Source organism: Cynocephalus volans, chromosome 12, assembly GCF_027409185.1.
Source record: "Cynocephalus volans isolate mCynVol1 chromosome 12, mCynVol1.pri, whole genome shotgun sequence".
Taxonomy (NCBI): domain Eukaryota; kingdom Metazoa; phylum Chordata; class Mammalia; order Dermoptera; family Cynocephalidae; genus Cynocephalus; species Cynocephalus volans.
Genome location: NC_084471.1, coordinates 23,731,559 through 23,751,602, shown reverse-complemented (window position 1 = coordinate 23,751,602; position 20,044 = coordinate 23,731,559). Strand labels below are relative to the sequence as shown.

Here is a 20,044-nt window from a genome sequence, read left to right as displayed (position 1 = left end):
CTTAAAAACATTTTCTCAAATAGTTAAAATTAGAAATAACCTTTCCTATTCTATGATATTTCATGCTATATTATGAAAGACTAGATTTTACAAGGAATTTAAATTAATATTAAATTGGTCAACTAAAAAACTTAAAGTAGGCACTCAATCTGCAGTTCTTGGATGGGCTTCAAGGAGTCCATATTTTATCAGATTTGAAAGGGGGTTTTTGGAGACAGAAAAGGCTAAGTAAGACCCACTGCCTTAAAAAAAATAACTAATTTTAGCTGCCTGGAAAATAAACTATTTCAACACTGCAATTTGATTTTTATTTATTTACTTATTTTTCATTGTACATTTTTTATGGGGTACAGTTGTTTTGACACATGCATATATTATATAACGATCCAATCGGAATAGTTAGCATGTCTGTCACCTAAACATCTATGATTTCTTTGTCGTTAAAACATTCAAGATCCTCTTTTCTGGCTATCTTGAAGTATACAATACAATATTATTAGCTATAATCACCCTAGAGCACTAAACTTATTCTTCCTATCTAACTGTAACTTTGTAACATTTGGAAAATGGGTACAAAGTATTCCCCCTCCCCCTTCCTGTTCCCTGCCTCTGACAACCACTATTCTATTCTCTATTTCTTTTCTTTCTAATTTATTTTTTCTTAATTGACCCATGATAATTGTATATATTTAGGGAGTACAGTGTGATATTTGGGTACATTCATATAGTGTGCAATGATCATACTGGAGTATTTAGCATATCCATCATCTCAAGCATTTGTCACCTCTTTGTGTTGGAAACATTCAAAATCTTCTCAATTAGGGCCGGCCCGTGGCTCACTTGGGAGAGTGTGGTGCTGATAACACCAAGTCAAGGGTTAAGATCCCCTTACAGGTGTTAAAAAAAAAAAAAAAAATCCTCTCAATTATCTACTTGATAATTTGATTTTTAATACTGCTACAATTTAATTTAAATATGTAACTTGTAATTAATAAACGAACACCTCTTGGGGTGACTGGCCAGCTACCAGTGATTTGCTCTTCTCTGGGTAGGGCCATAAACACATGAGAAAGTTGCACATCTAAAATATTTTTAACATACTTACTTTGTTACAGTGAATAAATCAGAAGGTTGACACAGCATATAGGCTGTTCAATCATATTCTTTCCTCCAGAAATTAGAAACTAATACACTACTTTAGGATCACACTGACAAATGAATAATGGAGTATGACTGAGAAAGAAACACGGATACACAACACTTTAGAACTGAAAAGAACCAAAAAGATTTTTCTCCATCATTTTCCATTCTCCCCAACTGGGCCCAACTCAAACCCTTGAAAATACTAGTAATTGAAATCACCAGCTAATATCTCAATGACTAAATTCTCATTACATATGATGAAATATAAGCAAATTAACTTATGTAATAATAAGCAAATTAATTTCACAGCTTCTGCTTGATTTTATTCAAAACAATATTTCTAGAAGGGAAAAGTACCTTAAAACCATATTTTAAAGTCATACAAGAGAGGCTGTTTTTGGAGAGACTTCCCAAAATCTGATAGACTGCCAAGTCCTTTGACTAAGAACATCAAGTTATTAATCTTTAACTAATTACATCCTTTCACAGTCCTTGGACTTCATCATGCAGCCATAAAAATCCCTCTAATCAAAACTAAGAAACAGATGAGGCTTTTCTACAGAAACCTCTATTTCCTCATTTTCTCTTTGGCCCAACACCATTCCTCTACTTCCTTTAACTCAGTACCCTCCTTTCAGAGCTAGTTTTCTTCCTGCCCTCTTCTATACTTCATTATCTTCAGGCTCAAAAAGTGAATTGGTTAAGGAATTTTCAAAACTTTAACACAACCTAGAACAAGAAACACACTTTACATTACAATTTAGTAAGTACGTACACACACACACACACACACACACACACACACACAAAGATGAAAAAATATTTCATGAAGCAATAGTTTAACACAGTTTGATATATTTTATTTAATTCCATTAAAATAGCGATCATAACCTAAATTGATTTCACAAGCAAAACTACGACCCACAATTTAAAACAACATGTAAGAAATGTAATACATCATGACCAAATGTTTATTCCATGAATGAAGCTTGGTTTGACATTCAAAAGCCAAAAGTATAATCACATGATGATCTCGATAGAGATATAAAAAAGAGGGCCAGCCCATGGCTCACTCGGGAGAGTGCAGTGCTGATAACACCAAGGCCACGGGTTCGGATCCTATATAGGGATGGCCAGTTAGCTCACTGGCTGAGCGTGGTGTTGACAACACCAAGCCAAGGGTTGAGATCCCCTTACCGGTCATCTTTAAAAAAAAAAAAAAGAGAGAGATATAAAAAAGCATATGACAAGTCAACACTCATTTATGGAAAAATAACTCAATAAACTAGGAAGAGAAGGGAACTCCCCCTAAAAATATAAAGACTATCTACAGGGCTGTCTGGTTAGCTTAGTTGGTTAGGGCATAGTGCTGATAACACCAAGTTCAAGGGTTTGGATCCCCATACTGGCCAGCCACCAATCAATCAGATCAATCAGTCAATAATAACATCTACAAGAAACCTACAGCTAAAATCATACTCAATGATGAAAAGACTACAATGCTTTTTCCCTAATACAGGGACAAGACAAGGATGTCTGTTCTCACCACTTCTGTCCAGCAGTGTATTGGAGGTTCTAGCCAACATAATAAGACAAGAAAGATAAATAAAAGGCATCCAGTTTGGAAAAGAAGTAAAATTGTCTTTCTTCCCAGATGACATGATCTATGTATAAATTCCTCCAGAATCTTTAAAAATGTTACCAGAACTAATAAATAAGCTTAGAAACATTGCAGGATGTAAGGCCAATATTTTTTTAAAAAAATCAATAGAAGGGAGACAAATAAAAGAGCTCACAGTGGCCAAAGCTTGAACAATTTGACCAATATAAATAAAATAGTACTGGATAATTAACCAAACTATAAAATAAATATATATGAGACTACACAGATATAAAAAACATGACTGAATTAATAAATAACTGGGAGAGAGTGTACAAATCTCTCACGCAGGAAAGTTCTAAACAGTTTACTTGGACACTCTAACCTCAGGGAGGTGGAGCAAACACCTCACTCCTTCAGTGTGGGCTGCACATATAGGTTGAGTACCCCATATGTGAAATGCTTAGGACCAGAAATATTTCAGATTTTGGATTTTTCAAATTTTGAAATATTTGCATATACCTAATGAAATAACATGGGGATGGAGCCCAAGCCTAACACAAAATTCATTTGTTTCACATACACCTTATACATATAGCCTGAAGTTCACTTTATACAATATTTTTAATAATTTTGTGCATGAAACAGTTTGTGCACACTGAACCATCAAAAAGCAAGTGTCACTACATCAACCACCTTTGTGGACAATCTGAATCTGTAGTTGTTTGGCATCACTATCATTCCTTACTCTGAATTTATATGCTACCGATAAGCAATCATTTTCTTACACTTATTCACATAAGTACTTAATAGTAAAAAATATGACATATTGTTAATAGTGTGAAAAAATGATTTGTTCAGGGTAACTAAGCAGCACAGTAGCATCACCAAAATACCTATATCAGCTGGTAAACAACAGCTACAACAAACAATGGCAGGCTTTCAGTCTCCACCTACTATGCTGTGTTTTGACTGAAAGGTTTGAGTTTTATTTTTTTAAGATGAGAAGAAAGAAGAAACATCAGAAATTGTTGGAGGACCAGTAAGTGGGTCCTTTATGGATGAGGAGGCATTCTGCTAGATGGCTTTTTTAAATGTATCCTTCATAGTCATCTGCATCATTAACAACGATTTTTGTTTTATAAGTTTGTCTCTCTTTGATTGTATAAACTGACACGATTTCTTGTTCTATTATGAATGCATCCTGCTCTAGTCCTTCAATAAGCCCATAAGACATTTTGACTGTGGCCCATCACATACCGTAAGGTGTGGAATTTTCCACTTGTGGCATCATGTCCAAGCTCAAAAGTTTTAGATTTTGGAGCACTTTGGATTTCAGATTTTTGAATTAGGGATGCTTAACCTGCAGTAATTCTTTCCAAAGTGTACAGTATAAAAGTAGAAAAGAAAGTAACTTACAGAGGAGAACCTGACAAACACTACATCAGCCAGGTGATGAAGGTCAACATAAACAATAAGATGTGTTAATATGCTATGAAGTAATAAAACTAGCACTTAACCTCTGTGGCCGTTTTGCCAAAAACCCATAATCCTACTCTAATCATCAGAAAAACAGTAGACAGGGCTGGCCAGTTAGCTCAGTTGAGTAGAGTGCAGCCAAGGTCATGGGTTTGGATCCCTGTACCAGCCAGGCACCAAAACCAAAAAAAAAAAAAAAAGGAAAACACTAGACAAATACAAATGTGGTACATTGTACATGATTTACCTAAACTTCTGTCAGATTAATTTTGCAGCTACATCATAGAACAAGAGATCATACAGTTGTTTTATTTGCCAAAGAAATCTAAAACAGAGATTTGTGAAATAAACCTGACCACGACTACTCAAAACTCTCAAGGTCATCAAAAACAAGGAAAGTCTGAGAAACCAACACAACCAAAAGTAGCATAATATGACATTATGAAATAAAATGGTATTCGAAATGGGACCCCAGAACAGAAAAAGGTTATTAGGTAAAAAACAAGCAAACAAACAAAAAACGAACAAACAAAAAACCTAAGAAAATTTCAGTAGAGCACAGGCTAAAATTAAGAATAATTTATCAGTATTAATTAATTGTGACAAACGTACCATACAAATGTTAAGATGTTAGTAATAGGGGAGACTGGATGTGGAGTATATGAAAACTCTGTACTATCTTCACAATACCTCTGTAATCTAAAACTATTCTAAGGTTAAATGCTTATTTTTAAAAATCAAAGCTGTTTATGAAAGGTTTTCCCAGTTTATTATATGTAAATTTCACTCAATAAAAAGTTATTGTAATTAAAAAACGCATTGTTTCTGTATCCTAGCAACAACCAGAAACTGAAAATTTAAAAGCATCACTCACATTAGCATAAAAAATATGAATTTTTAGGGATAAATCTGACAAAATGTGTACAATACCTATACAAAAAAACTACAAAACATTGCTGAGAGAAATTATGAAACAAAACAGACAGCCCAGACCCAAATTTATAGTCAGACGATTTTCAACAAAGGTACAAAAAGAACTCAATGAGAAAAAGATTATATTTTCAACCAATGGTATTAAGAACAATTAAACAGCCATATGCAAAAAATGAATCTTGACCCTTATCTCATACTGTAAGCAGAAATTAACTCTGGATAGATCACAGACCTAAATCCAAGAACTACAAAACTTCTATAAAAAAATACAGGAGAAAATCTTGGTGACTTTAAGTTCAGCAAAGATTTCTTTAACACGACAAAATATGCACAAACCAAAAAAGAAAAAAAAATCAATAAATTAGACTTCCTCAAAATTAAAAACTCTAGGGCAAGTTAGTTAGCTCAGTTGTTTAGAGTATGGTGCTGATAACACCAGGTCCAGGGTTCGGATCCCCAAACCAGTCAGCTGTTATAAACAAAGAAACAAACTCTGCCTCTCAAAAGACACTGTTACTAAAGGGCGAACTGGTAGAAAATATCTGCAAAACGTATATTTGAAAAATGTCTTGTATCTACAAAATATGAAGAACTCTTACAGCTTGAAAATAAGACAATCCACTGAAAAAAACAGGCAAAAGATTTAAACAACCCTTGGACCAAAGAGGACATACAGATGGCAGATAAGCACATGAAAATTTGCACAACATCATTAGTCATTAAGAAACTGCAAGTTAAAAACCACAATCACGGCCGGCCCCATGGCTCACTCGGGAGAGGCCGCGGGTTCAGATCCTATATGGGTATGGCCGGTGCGCTCACTGGCTGAGCGTGATGCAGACCACACTGTGCCACGGGCTGTGATCCCCTTACCGGTCAAAAAAAAAAAAAAAAAAAAAAAAACCACAATCAGATACCACTACATACCCACTAAAATAGCTAAAATTAAAAAGGCTAACCATACTGATTATTGGAGAATATAGAGCAACTCAGATATACTAGCTCGTGAGAGTATAAAATGTACATTTTGGAACCACTCTGGAAATCTGTTTGGCAGTTTCTTAAAAAGTGATACATGTACCTAGCATATAACCTAATAATTCTACTCCTAGGTATCCACTCAAAAGAAACGATAAGCTTATGTCCTCACAAAGACTTATACACAAATGTTCATGGCAGCTTTATTCTTAATAGCCAACAAATAGAAACAATGCAAACATCCACTAAGAAATTGTGGCATATCCACAATGCAATACTACTCACCAATAAGAAGGTATGCATACAAAAAAAATAATTCCAAATAATTATGATGATTGAAAGAAGAAAAATATGTATACTGTATGATCCATTCATATAAAATTCAGGAAAATGCAAAATAATCCAAGAAATAAAGCATACTAGTGGTTGCCCAGGGATGAGGCAGGAGGGGAGGGAGAGGATTTCAAAAGGGATATAAATTAGGTATAGTTCAATAAAGCAGTTTTAATCAGATATATACATAAAGGTGCATATATACATATCTTAACAGAAAAGAATGGACTTGTTAACTTAATAAAACAAGAAATACAACTTAATAAAATACAAGAAAATAAGAATATATAAGAACTATGGATTTTTGAAAACTATCCCATTGCATTTGCTGTTGAATGAAGATATTAGAAGCAATTTTAAGCTATGTAAAAAAATGGGTAGAGCCATAAGCAGCACTCATACTAGCAAAAAATATCAAATACGTTTAAAATTTTAATATTTGAAAAGTCCCTCTAATCCAACTTCCCCATTTTATAGTAGAGAATGTGAAGCTCAGAGAGGTTAAGTCACCTGCTCAAGGTCACACAAAAGCATAGCCAAGACTGTAACGAAATTTATACAATTTTAACGTAAAAGGCATTTTAGGATCAATTACTATTCCATTGTTATACTGATAAATTTTCAATTCAACAATATTTACTGAGAATTCACTAGGTATTGTAGGATTATATGGCAATTCTCACCCTCAAGGAGCTTTCAATATCAATTTGTGAGACTTATTACATATCAAAGGCATACGCATTACTGGAAAAAAAAAAAAAAAAACAAAGCTAACACCAAGGTCCCGGGTTTGATCCCTGTACTGGCCAGCCACCAAAAATAAAAATGAAATTAAACCTACGAAGTTAATAGAACAAGGATCAAGACATGCTCACAATAAATTAGTTTGGCTTGGTTATTTTATAACATGTATGTAAAGAAAATCAATCTTGTTAAGCCAGTTTTTCCAAATAAACACTTAAAGAATGGAAGAGGTTGTAACTGGCAGCCTGTAAGCTATGTTCTGCCCACAGATATGTCTTGCCTGGCCTGAACAGTGTTTTAAAAACTCTGAGTTTGTTGCTAACATTTAAAATGGGTAGACCTTACATTAAAATCTGGGTGTCTAGATTTTGTTGAAACATCAGAAGATCTGACACAATTAGACATACATCCTTCACGGCAGAAAGTAAGTTTCTACCATTTGCCAGTCACTCATTAGGCTCTTGGGAAACTTAAGACAAATAAGACATAGTTACTACTTTCAAGGACCTTACAGTTTACTATTAGAGACAAGCACATAAACAAATCATTGCAGTACATTATGATCTTACCATGTGCCAGGTACTATGTGATAGATATTACAACAAAAATGAGAACAGGATAATATGGAGACACAAGAGAAAAGGTGATCAATTCTGTTAACAGTAAAGAATATTGCTTTGGGAAGGCTTCCTAGAGGAGGCAGCACTTAACTTATGTTTTTGCCAGGTGAATAAGGCAGAAAGGACATTTCAGACAGAGGCAGCCTGTTCAAGGTTACAGGGTAAGTAGGCATAGATGTAGCGTAAGGTATTGGGTAGTTTGGAAAGTAATGATATGCCTCCAGGAGCCAAATGAAGCCAAATCATGAAGGCATGCTGTTTTCTATGCCAAAGAATATTATGTTTCATCCTACATATCAGTATTGTTCCAACAGTACTGCTGAGGAGACTGCTCATGTTTCAACCCAGGTGAAAGAAGAAAAAAAAAGGGGAAGGATATGACAGATGACTCCCCCCACCCCCAATTACTGTTGGAGTTCTATTTTTGTGTATTTTATGTAGTAAAATTCTATTTTAAGATTTCTTCGGGCAAAAAATTCTACTTACTATTATAAACAAAAATTAAAAAAAAAAAAAAACTTGAGCAGGAGCCATTAAAAGAGTTTTAGCAAGAAATTAAATGATAAGACTAGCATCTTGGAAATATCTCTTCGGTAACAGTGCCAAGGACAGAATAGAGAAATATGAGGCTAGAAGGAAATGAGAACACTCGTTTGCAACAACTGACACCAGAAATGATTAGTTAAATCTGGGTAGTAACTGCAGATATTCAAATCTTATTGACTTTGTGTCAAGCAGTCTGCTATGTCCTAGGTTCAGGATAAAGAGGATAAATTTGAGTTATTTAAATAAAAAGGAATCATGACTGATTAAAATGGGAAGGTAAAGAAGAAAAAGGAATGAAACTTAGTAGATGACTTAAATAAACACATGGATAGCTATGGTTTAAACAGAGAATACAACCATAACACCTCATCACCTCATCTTCAATAAACTAAGCACAAACTAGGCCAAAAGAGATATGTTAAGGAGGTGTAATCTACAAAAAGCAAAGGACTACAGCTGTGACTATACTTCATGAGGAAGTGTCTGAGTATTTACTAGAGGTATGCACAAAATCAGAACCATCCTTGAATGCCATTATAATCAAAAGACCTTAACGATCAATATACTACAGTGAATCTCAAAGGTTTCTACCAGAGGTTAAAGCTTGGCATAAGACTTTCCCTTGGCGATTGTGATTGAGATCCAGATTCCCAAATGACATCATGAAATCAAGGCAGACAAGAATGGAAAACAATATTTAGGCCATCATACCTATTCAATTGCTAGCTAGCATCTGGTCAACGAGTTTATCAATTGTCCCATTACTCCTAAGGTGAGTATATAACGAGCTGAGTTGCACAATTCCACTCATGGTTAGTTTTTAATTAATAATTTCCTTTTCTGGTTGGGTTTTTTTTTTTTTTTTTTTTTTTTTTTTTGGCAGCTGGCTGGTCCAGGAATCCAAACTCTTGACGTTGGTATTATTACACCACACTCTAACCAACTGAGCTAACTGGCCAGCCCTAATTAACAATTTCTTATGAGACTTTTAGAATAGGTTCAAAGTATTTATGTGGATAAATTTCACAAGGATTACAAGTGTTCAAATGATATGATTTTCTAGAATTTTCATTGAGTCTTCAGTTGAAAGAAAATTCAGCACCATTTCTATGAAACTAGTTTTATAACATAATTGCTTTACCTGATAATGAATTTTAAAAAGGGGCAGAGTAGGGGAGAAGAACAGAATAGGGGAAAACCCTTCTACTCTACAAAAATGAATCCCATCTGCACTGCTGTCTGTGAGACTTATTTCAATCTTTAATAAAGATTATAATTAGCACTACACTCACAAACTCTTAAGTCCTTCAATGATCAATGAGACTTGATCAAAACATCCTCTTTATCAAAATAGCCTTCATACTTCATTAGACTATGAAGCCTTACCCATTAAAAAATAGATCAAATGTTAAGTGCTATTTCTAAACAGCTAGCTGTAAGTTGTGAAACTCTCTCTTGCAACATCAGAAAGAGATGGCTCTAACTTTAAGTGTATTGCCAAACCTTATTGGTTAAAAAAGACATTCTAAGAGAGGAATTACATAAGCCGTAGTTACATAGTAAAGAATACGAAATCAGTACCCGACTAAAACAATAAGAATTAGGAAATATTCTCAAAGTATCTTTATGTGGGGTATAAGAATTGCTTGCATTTACAGAAAGGAAAAAAAAAAAAAAAAAAAAAGGATGGGGAATAGACGTATTACCTGAGGGCAGGAAATTCAGACAAAAGTTCCCTATTTCTGGTGAAAGCAAGTAGTCAGTTGCCAGGGTTTCTTAGACTCCTCTGGTACTCATTTGGGTGATTATGCAATTCACAGCACACCAAACCTCCACCACAGCCAGCAGGGAACGCTGCAGGGAATGGGTACACAGGGGACACAGAAGGGAGCAAGTTTAAGGGAAGGAAGAGGAAAGGAATGATATGACAAAAATATTTAGCTGTGATGCACTTTTTAAAAAATACAGTTGTATTTCACACTGGATTAACTAAAGGCAAACACTACTTAAATTCTAAGATGAAATAACCATTTAAGATTTTCTTCATTCTCTCTAACACCAGTATTACTACGACTTTACTACATTCATATCTTTAAAACTTTTATATAAAATGTTAATGAACAAAAATGAGATAGCTATGTTGTACAGAAGTTTTACAAAGGCTGAACTGCACAGTTTAACATTAAATGAAATCAACTAAGATGAGCACTCTACAAAACAAGCAATCTACAAACACAAATTAACAAATTAGTTTAACTGCCAAAAGCCCCAGTTAAAACTGTAATCCTCATTTCACAGAGAACACTGAGGCATAAAGTTACCTGTAAAAAATAATCCACAAACCAAAGAGAAATCCAGCAATAGACTATATCTGTGTATATATTCAAAAGTAAATTGAAGTTTACCAGAAAAATGTTTGTAATCTAAGTTTTCTGGATATGAGTCAACTTTTTAAACCTGCCAAAAATATATTCAGGGAAACTGATTTATGTCCTATGTATTCTAAGGAGGCCAAAGTAGTATAAATTTATTTCTTCAGTCAGTTAAAGATGTTTTGAACTACCACAATACTAAATGCTAAAGATACCATGGTGAACAAGACAAGCATAGTCACTGCCCTCATGACAAAAGCATATCAGGGCAATTCTGCTCTTAAAAGGATGACAATCTCCAGAACTGACAAAAATGAAGGCTTTGTTTTAACAAAACAAACAGGATATATTTTAAGACCTAAAGGAGTTCAACAATGGAGGAGACCAATGGAAACTAGCCTAGTTAAAGCTGCCCGTAGAAAGTGTATTGGTAAAGTGCGCCGTAGAAAGTGTATTGGTAAAGTGAAGCCTGAGAGAAGATGGCCTGTCGTGAAGGGATGCAGACAATCTGGCTGCAGGAAGTAGAACAGCAAAAGATAGGTGAAGAAGAAGAAGAAAAAGGAAAAACATAATACTGGAAAATAAAACTTCAGCAAAATTTGGAGGACCCAATAAATTACCTTTAACTTCTCTGGAATTTTTCTTAAATATTTCCTTTGTATGAATGCCCTAGTCAAAGAAAACAGATTTAACAACTATCTATTTTATACCCTCAAGCTGTCATTTCTGTGCTTTTACTTCATTATTTCTTTATAAGCTTCTCTGACATTTAGACCACCTCTATCTCTCCTTCCATTAAAGTTGCACCGTACTTTGTGACTCTCTCATAAGACTTATATTCTACCTTGAATTCACCCATCTACCAGATTGTTTTCAGAAGACATTCCTATATCTTAATTTTATTTGTATATCTTGTAGAACCTTTCTAAGTAATGGTAGAAAAAAAATAAATGAATGACCTATCAATGGGGATAATCAGATAATCCTAATATTACTTGAAGATTAGATAAATCTTACATTTTATGGATGCCCCTTTTCATAGTACATATCTCAGATATATAAGTTGCATCATAACAGAAGTAATCATTTGGGACAGAAACTCAATTTAATATCTAAAAATATTGTTCTACCAAATTTTTAAATCAAATGAATTTTTTGGTATTACTAAGTTTATTTCAACATATTAATTCCTAACAATAAAATTATACACAAAAGGTTTACAAATAGAATTAGTAGAGGAAAACCACACTTGATGCTATACAGTGCAAAACACGTAGCAGTGTCAGAAAGAAGCATTCTTAAAAGATCCCTTTACTTAGAGCACAGTGTTATAATACCAAGGTCAAGATCAGATCCCCCTACCAGCCAGCCACCAAAAAAAAAAAAAAAAAGAGATTCCTTTCTTAATGGTGTTTTTGGGTAAAAATAGAAGCTCAAATAAAGCCTTAAAGTATACACTAATACAGACATTCAAAATTTATACACAACATTCATCTTGGCTGGAAGAAATCTCAAAATAAGTCAGTGAATAATCAGACAAACTATTAGCAAATTTAATGCCTGAAAAATCAAACAAACAATAAATTATTATATCTGAATCATACTGGCTTCAGCTCTCAATTTTGTTTTAATAATTTGGTCTTGATATGATTAACTCCTCATTTTTCACACATGGAAACGAAGTCTTTCACTTGTAACTTATATTCAAACTGAGCTCCAGTCACCACTAATGACCATGGTTAAATACCAATATTTAATAAAAATACTAAATTACTTATCCTAAGCCATATAATATGCAGAATTTTAAACACATATAATTAATAAAGCTCAACTTTAAAAAAGTGTTTAGACTGTAAACTGTAATACTAAGGTAAAGTATAATACTAAGGTAAAGTATAATACTGTAAAAAGTAAAATTATGCAAGTGAAAATAAATGAATGGAGAAATCATGTTCTCCCAACTTCAAAGGATTGCAGAGTCAAAGGATTCACAAGTAATAAAAGAATCTCTCATGGAATACTGCACCAGGATGGTGAAACACCATAGAAGGGTAATAAGGGAAGTACTGAAAACTGGGTAAAAGAAAAACAAACTATCCCTATACCGGTCAGACACACACACAAAAAAAAAAAAAAAAAAAGAAAGAAAGAAAAGAAAAGACAAAAGCAAACTGGGGGGATGACAACCTGAACAGGCAACATAGAAAAATCAAATGAAAAGAAGGCTGGCTGGTTAGCTCAGCTGGTTAGAGCATGGTACTGGTAACACCAAGATCCAGGGTTTGATCCTTGTACCAGCCAGCAGAAAAATCAAATGAACAGAGTACCAGGGATCAGTAACTTTATCATTCAATACTACTTTTCAGACCACGGGCAAGTCACAAATCTCAATATTTTAATACTTTCCTTCTCTGAGATAGGAACAGAACCCTTCTGATACTAGAATTCTAGGATAGTAACAGTAACAACATCCACTAGACCAAGCATCCAATAATCTCCTTCTCAATAGAAGTTTTCAAATCAATCTCGTGAAAGTAACTCTTACAAGAATCAGTATCTGGGTTCAGCTGGAAATTAGTGTAAAAGAAAGAGACATGTTTTATTTCAGATACTTTTATATAGTGTGCTTAATAGCAAAAAAGAAAAAAAAAAAATCCATCCCTGAAAATTCAACTCACAATTCACTTTGCAGTAATTATCTACTGTGTAAACCAAAGGATAAACACACAGAACACTTCCATGGTTGCTGCCATACTAAAACATGTAGTCTCAGATCACAAAAGAGAGGGCATCTAACATTCATCCAAATTAATGTACCCCAAACCAAACTCTCTATCTTCTCCCTTAAGCCTGCTCCTCTTGCAGTCTTCTCCAACTGGTTAATGGCAATTCCATCTTGTCAGTTGTTTATGTCAAAAACTTTGCAGTCATCTGTTACTGCTCTCTCCTCTCTCAATTTACATCTTATCTGTTGGTCAGTCCTGGCTCAACCTTCAAAATACATCTAGAACCTATTTCAACTCCACTGTGTCTACCTTGGTCCAAGGCAGTACCTCTCTCACTTGGATAGTTAATGATCTCCTAATTGGGCTCCTGTTTCTGCCCTTGACCTCCTATTATTTATTGGCTCAAAGCCTTCCGGTGGCTTCCAATTTCATTCAGGGTAAAGCTGACAAACCAGAAATCTGCTCTGACGTCAGCTCAATTCCTAAAAGCCTTGGGGGAATGGGAGATGGGGCCATGTCCACACATTCTGGAACTGTTACCACACGACTATTTTAACATAAAACCAGACTTACTGGTGCCTAAAGAAGTTGTATTAACTTAGAAATGCTGAAAATGTATCATGTGACCCTTACTCATATATCCGTACCTAGGATAAAACCAAGAACCAATCATTAGCCTATAAGATGCTATGTAACCAACAGTAAAACTGAAGTGCTCATTAAAGTGCTGTCCCCTTTTCTCCCCTTTGTTTTTTTTTTTTTTTTTTTTTAAAGATGACCAGTAAGGGGATCTTAACCCTTGACTTGGTGTTGTCAGCACCACGCTCAGCCAGTGAGCGAACCGGCCATCCCTATATGGGATCCGAACCCGGGGCCTTGGTGTTATCAGCACCGCACTCTCCCGAGTGAGCCACGGGCCGGCCCCTTTTCTCCCCTTTGTTCTTCACTTTTCTGTGATTATAAAAATGCTAAAGTTCTGCTGGTAATTCCCAAGGCAACTTGGTGGTGTTTTCCCTGAGGAGAGTCACACATATTGGCCCAAATAAACTCTCTGATACAAATGCCTCAGGATCTTTTTTTTTGGTTGTTACAACCAAAGTCTCTACAAGCCCCCACATCATCTGGCCCTTGTTTTTTCTTTGATCTCATCTTTGTCTACTCACTTCACATATATTGGTGGCATTGATCTATTTCAACAATGACAAATAAGCTCCCAAGCTCCCAACTCTGGGCCCTTTGCATTTGCTCTGCCACCTTTTTCAGGTTTCTTCTCAAATATTACCATCTCAATTAAGCCTTCCCAATCACCAGATTTAAAATTGCAAACTCCATCCTACCCTTCCTGTACTTCCTATCCACTTTTTCTGTGTTACTTTTATCGACAGCACTTAACACAAACTGATGCATTTCATTTATTTACTATTTGTCTCCTCTGTTTAAAATGTAATTTCCACGAGGGCAGGGATTTTTGTCTATGCTCTTCATTACCATATTCCTAGCACTATGGAGTTGGCACAAAGTAGGCAATCAGTAAATTATTTGTTAAATAAACAACTAGTGTATCTAGTGTCAAAATCTACATTACTGGGGATTATTTAAAAATAAATAGTCAATTTAAGTAACCAAAAATTACCTTTAAAAAACCCCAAACCTATAAAAGTAAACTTATTTATAATCCAAGGATATTTAACTCCAATTTTTTTCCAGATGCCTAATCCTAGTAAACCAAATCTCAAATTTATATTGCAAATTTCATATGGCAATACAGTTTAGAAATAGATTACAGTTAGTGATCCTAAGTCATGCTTCTTATACCAGAATAGGAATCAATAAAGTTTCAACTCAAGAGTTGAAACTATGTCTTAACTCATATTTGTATCTCTAAGGCCCAATGTGTGTCATACATAAATTCTCAAGAACCTATAATACATAAATTCTCAAAAAGTATTTATTGATTTTTACCATACAAGTAAAGAATGCAAATAATTAGCCTATCAATGATGATATGAAATTATCATTTGAAAAAAATAATTTCTGGCAGACTAATCTTCGCTGTATTTCCTTTCAGGAAGTCCAATATGGGAAAGATTACAGACCTAGCAGTATTAATCTACAATTGTGTGCACCTTAACTTCTCTCTTGAGCAACTTACTTCCATGGCCATATGTGATAATTTGCCCTAAACCAGGCCTACTTCACCCCTAAAATCTTAAACTCCAATATGACACTTTCAGATACTGTCCAATCCTTCCATTTCTCTCATTACTTCACTCCATTGCTCTTCCACCTAGATAGCATTCCCAATCCTTTGATGGGTCTTTCCTTTCCTCTTCAGGCTATCAGCTGCTGCCCACCCCCTCCTTCCTTACACTGCCTGAACGTACAGGCCCACCCCATCAACACATTGTGAGGCACCCTAGGCTCTCTCATCACTTTGCCATTCAGTCACATGATCCTGCAAGTGCTCAACCCTTCCTAATCTCTATAACAAATATTCTAAACACAATATTCTAAACACAATCTTCTCAGCCACTCTCCCTTTTTAATTGTTCCTTCCACTTAGTTTATGGAACAAATCACGCTGAGACTGTCAAGTAGTTTCTCCTACCTAGATCCTTGGAGCTGGCCTGGATCCAGTCCATTTCCAAGTTTCCAACCTTCCCGCAAATTCTGTGGGACATCAATATCCTTCCAATACATTAGTTTTCTACTTAAGTTATTCAGAGCCCATTTGTAGACTCTATTTTCGTTCCCAGATATTGCTCCAGAACCCTAGACTCCAAAAACCAGATTTCTTTAATGATCACATCCCTCTTTTATCTCTATTAGCAGTCACTCCCTAACCCCAGGATGAAGTTCAATTTCTTTAACATAGCAAATGAGGCCCTTGGAAATCAAATTTAGTTCAATGCCTATTACAGACACAGAATGGAGCGACAAGCCTGGCTCAAAATAATTCTCCCCATGACCTTATCTTTGTTGTACAACCCTTTGCCATTGCTAATTGATCCATGGATAAACAGAACCGGGCAACAAAGGTGCCGTCTCCTGGGAATCTGAAACTTGACAGGAGAGATTGGCAGTTGTGGGAGATGGGGCAGCACCCTAAAGCTGTGGTTCTCAACCAGGAGCCATTTTGCCCCCTCCCCCCTGGGATATTTGGCAATGTCTGGAGGCATTAAATATCCTACAATGCACAGAACAGCCCCTACACAGCAAAGAATTATCTAGGCCAAAATGTCAATAGTGCCGGCTGAGAAACCTTGCTCTAAGAGCAAGAATTCTTCTAATGAGATTCTACCAGCTGGCTGGTTCCTGCCCTTCCATTGGTTTGGTTGTTCGGATCTGCCTCTGATTCTGTGACCCACTCCAATAGCTTTCTGTTACATTTTCTTTTTTACTTAAATAGAGCAGGTTTCTACTATTTGCAGACAAATAACCTTAACTAGCACAGTGTTCCAACTCAATAATCTGTACACTTTAAACCAGTTTCTCAAGCTCAGAACTACTGACATTTTGGCCAAATAAATTCTATGTTGTGGAAGACAGTGCTGTGCATTGCAGGATGTTTTAGCAGCATTCCTGGCCTCTATCCATTAGATGTCAGTGGCACCCCCAAATCGTGACATTCAAAAATGTCTCCAAACATTGTCAAGTGTCCCCTGGAGAGCAAAACTGCCCCTGATTGACAACCACTGCTTTAAACTATAGGAAGACTCCATCCAGGAGATGTATGTCTGCCCTGCCATGCCTCTCCTTGTGAACTTTGTAAACCTTGTGCCTAGTATAGTATGCCCTGAGCCTAAGGGAGTGAGGGGGAGAGGACCATTTGTATCTGAATCTTCCCTAACCCTACCTTAATTAAATACCCGGCCTCTTCACCGATCTGTACTCAGGTGTTTGTACACACACATACACTCTCTCTCACTCTCTCTCTCTCTCTCTCTCTCTCTCTCTCTCTCTCTCTCTCTCTCTCTCTCTCTCTAACAGTTAATAAGGTCTTAAGCTAAAAGGTATCTCCTGGTCTTATTTTCTTATATGTTATAACTTTTCTTTAGAACTTCCCATTCCCTTGTGAAAAAAGGCTCTTTTCGAAGAGCCTCTAAAACATATTCTGTGTTGTAGTTTGAAGGATCAGGGTAATATCTCTTTCAAAGGCTTTTCCTGTTTCACTTCTCTTAAAAATGTAACTACTCTAAGCTTCCCCTTCTTCCAAACACACTCCCTGTCCTAATTTAAGATCAGTCAAGTACATAAATTTTTTATTAATGCAAGAGGTACTTGGAATACAAGCTAAACAACAATTATGCAAGGAACAAGTACATAGATTTACAATTCTAAAATAGTTCAGTATTTACTTAAAGCATTTGTTAATCTCTTAAGAACAATTCCTCTTTCATACTTTTCCAAAATACCAGCTTTACAAGTCATTACATCTGGGCAATGCTGGTTTTAATCTTGAAATTTCACCATAGAGTTCTTCAATCTCAAGGATCAGAGCGAGCATTCTCTTTTTCCTATTGGTTCCTAGTCTTCTTCCTTACTTTGAGACCCTCCTATATAAGAACTAGGTCATTTCCTCACTGGAAGACACCCTATATAAGACTGTATAAGAACTAAGTAATACCGAAGTGAAGGGTTCGGATCCCCATAACAGCCAGCCACCCAAACAAAACAAAATCTTATAGAAAAAAGAACTGGGTTATTTTCCTAGTTCTTCCTTTCCAGACACCAAGGGCACCACATTTATTCAATGATTCTATTATTCACTGCTTCCTAAAACCACAGGGAGACTGGCCATTCCCAAATCTACGATGATATTGGTGGCATACGGTCTTGCCTCGGTTAAAAAGAACAGTAACGTGAGGGAGTCAGCTCATTCAGCAAACAGTTGCTGAGTGCTCAAGGAGAGAGAGACAAAAACAGCAAATAAATAAATACATATGACAGATGAGATGAGGATGAGTGCTATAGAGAAAAATAAAGCAAGGAAGAGGGACTGGGAGCATGAGAGTTCACAATTTTAAAACTGTATGGTCAGAAAAAGCCTCCTTCGAGAAGGTGCCATGGGTTTCATCCACAGGCCACATGAGATGTCTATTACTAGAAAGTAATATATCCTACTATATTAAATTGTATTACAGACCACTAGATCAATACAGTGCCATCTTTATTACTGGATAATCTATAAAATTAAATTTGAGATAATTTCAAGAGTTCTTTTCTGCTTGAATAACTATCAATTTATCAAAACATCCACCTTGTTTTGCCTTTAGATTTATGAAAAACTGTATTTTTCTTAGAAGATGACCGCAACAACAATAAGATTAATATATTAACCAAAAATATTAATTTGATAACTCTTCAGTCACCTGAGTTAAGGACTTTTGAAATATGGAATAACTGAAAACTCAATGTTTCAAAAACTCACCTCTGAAAAAAAAATTCTCATTACTATTTACACAGCTATTAGAAATCATACAGATTAAAAAACAGTCCTAAAGACTCAATTCCGAACACGTGGGTGTTGTCTATTTTATGAAGTAAGCCATTACATCCTTGTTCTTAATTTTTAAGAGCTCTTCTCAAATGGAGTTCTACAGGAGTTACACTCTAATGTAATGCCTTAAGACATTTATTGATTGAATTAACTTTTCTGGGCATCTGGCGTGGTGCTAGCTATAAAACATTATCCTTAGAAGAATCAGAAAATAGACATCCAAATCATTTTCTGCAGGTCTGAATTTTCTTGTGGAACTGGGTAGCAGAAAGGTCGGAGGACATCTGATGTAAGTCACAATAAATAATAAAAAGTAGAGAAATAAAGCCTTCTTCCAAAATAAGATAGTTCAGTATTGTACCATATGTACAATTTTCAAAGAAACTTTCCAGTTAGTGATATTATTGAGAAATGTATAATAAACGCTGTTATAATTTGCTACTTTAAAAATAAAACAACGATGCTATATCTTATTAAATGCTGTTAAGTGAACAAAATATTAGCTAAATTACAGAAGCATCGATTCTGCTCCCCAATATATACTCTGTAGTATAAAACGAGCTGGAGAATCAGGAATTATGTTTACTATATGTCTATCATTATACCCGAGTCTCTTCCTAAAATCAGTTAAAAGTAATCATTAACTTACAAATAACAAAGAGAAAGGGATCCTAACCAAAGCGCCCTGAATTCGCTGTTAACTTGAAACAAGATCCTACGTTTAGCCAGTGTCTTTAGACAAATATGGAGAAGCCAAGAGCAATAACAAACTGCCAGCTTTACTGAGTCATGTTTCTGACTAAAACCGCGTTATGAAATGGAAAGAATGAAAATGACATGTCTTGGATTTAAGCACCACAGATGTTAACTCCCTGAATTTAAGGGTGTCAGATGAAAAAAGGCAAAAAACTGGTTAGTAAGAATGATGTGGGACTAAAACGACTCCAGAAAGAACTTGCTAAAGCGGGGAACCCTGGTGATTTACCTAAAGCAAATCCGAACTGTGCAAATAGGCACACCCTCTCATGTATCAGAGCGGGAACGCGAGGTGGGGGGCATTCAGAACCATC

General features: G+C 35.5%; 1 protein-coding gene across 1 annotated transcript in view; it reads right to left on the bottom strand.

Moving 5' to 3' along the window:
• The window catches only part of BLTP3B (bridge-like lipid transfer protein family member 3B), an 85,806-nt gene that overhangs the window by 65,080 nt on the left and 682 nt on the right, over nucleotides 1–20,044 (bottom strand). The gene's annotated exons all lie outside the window — the stretch shown is intronic.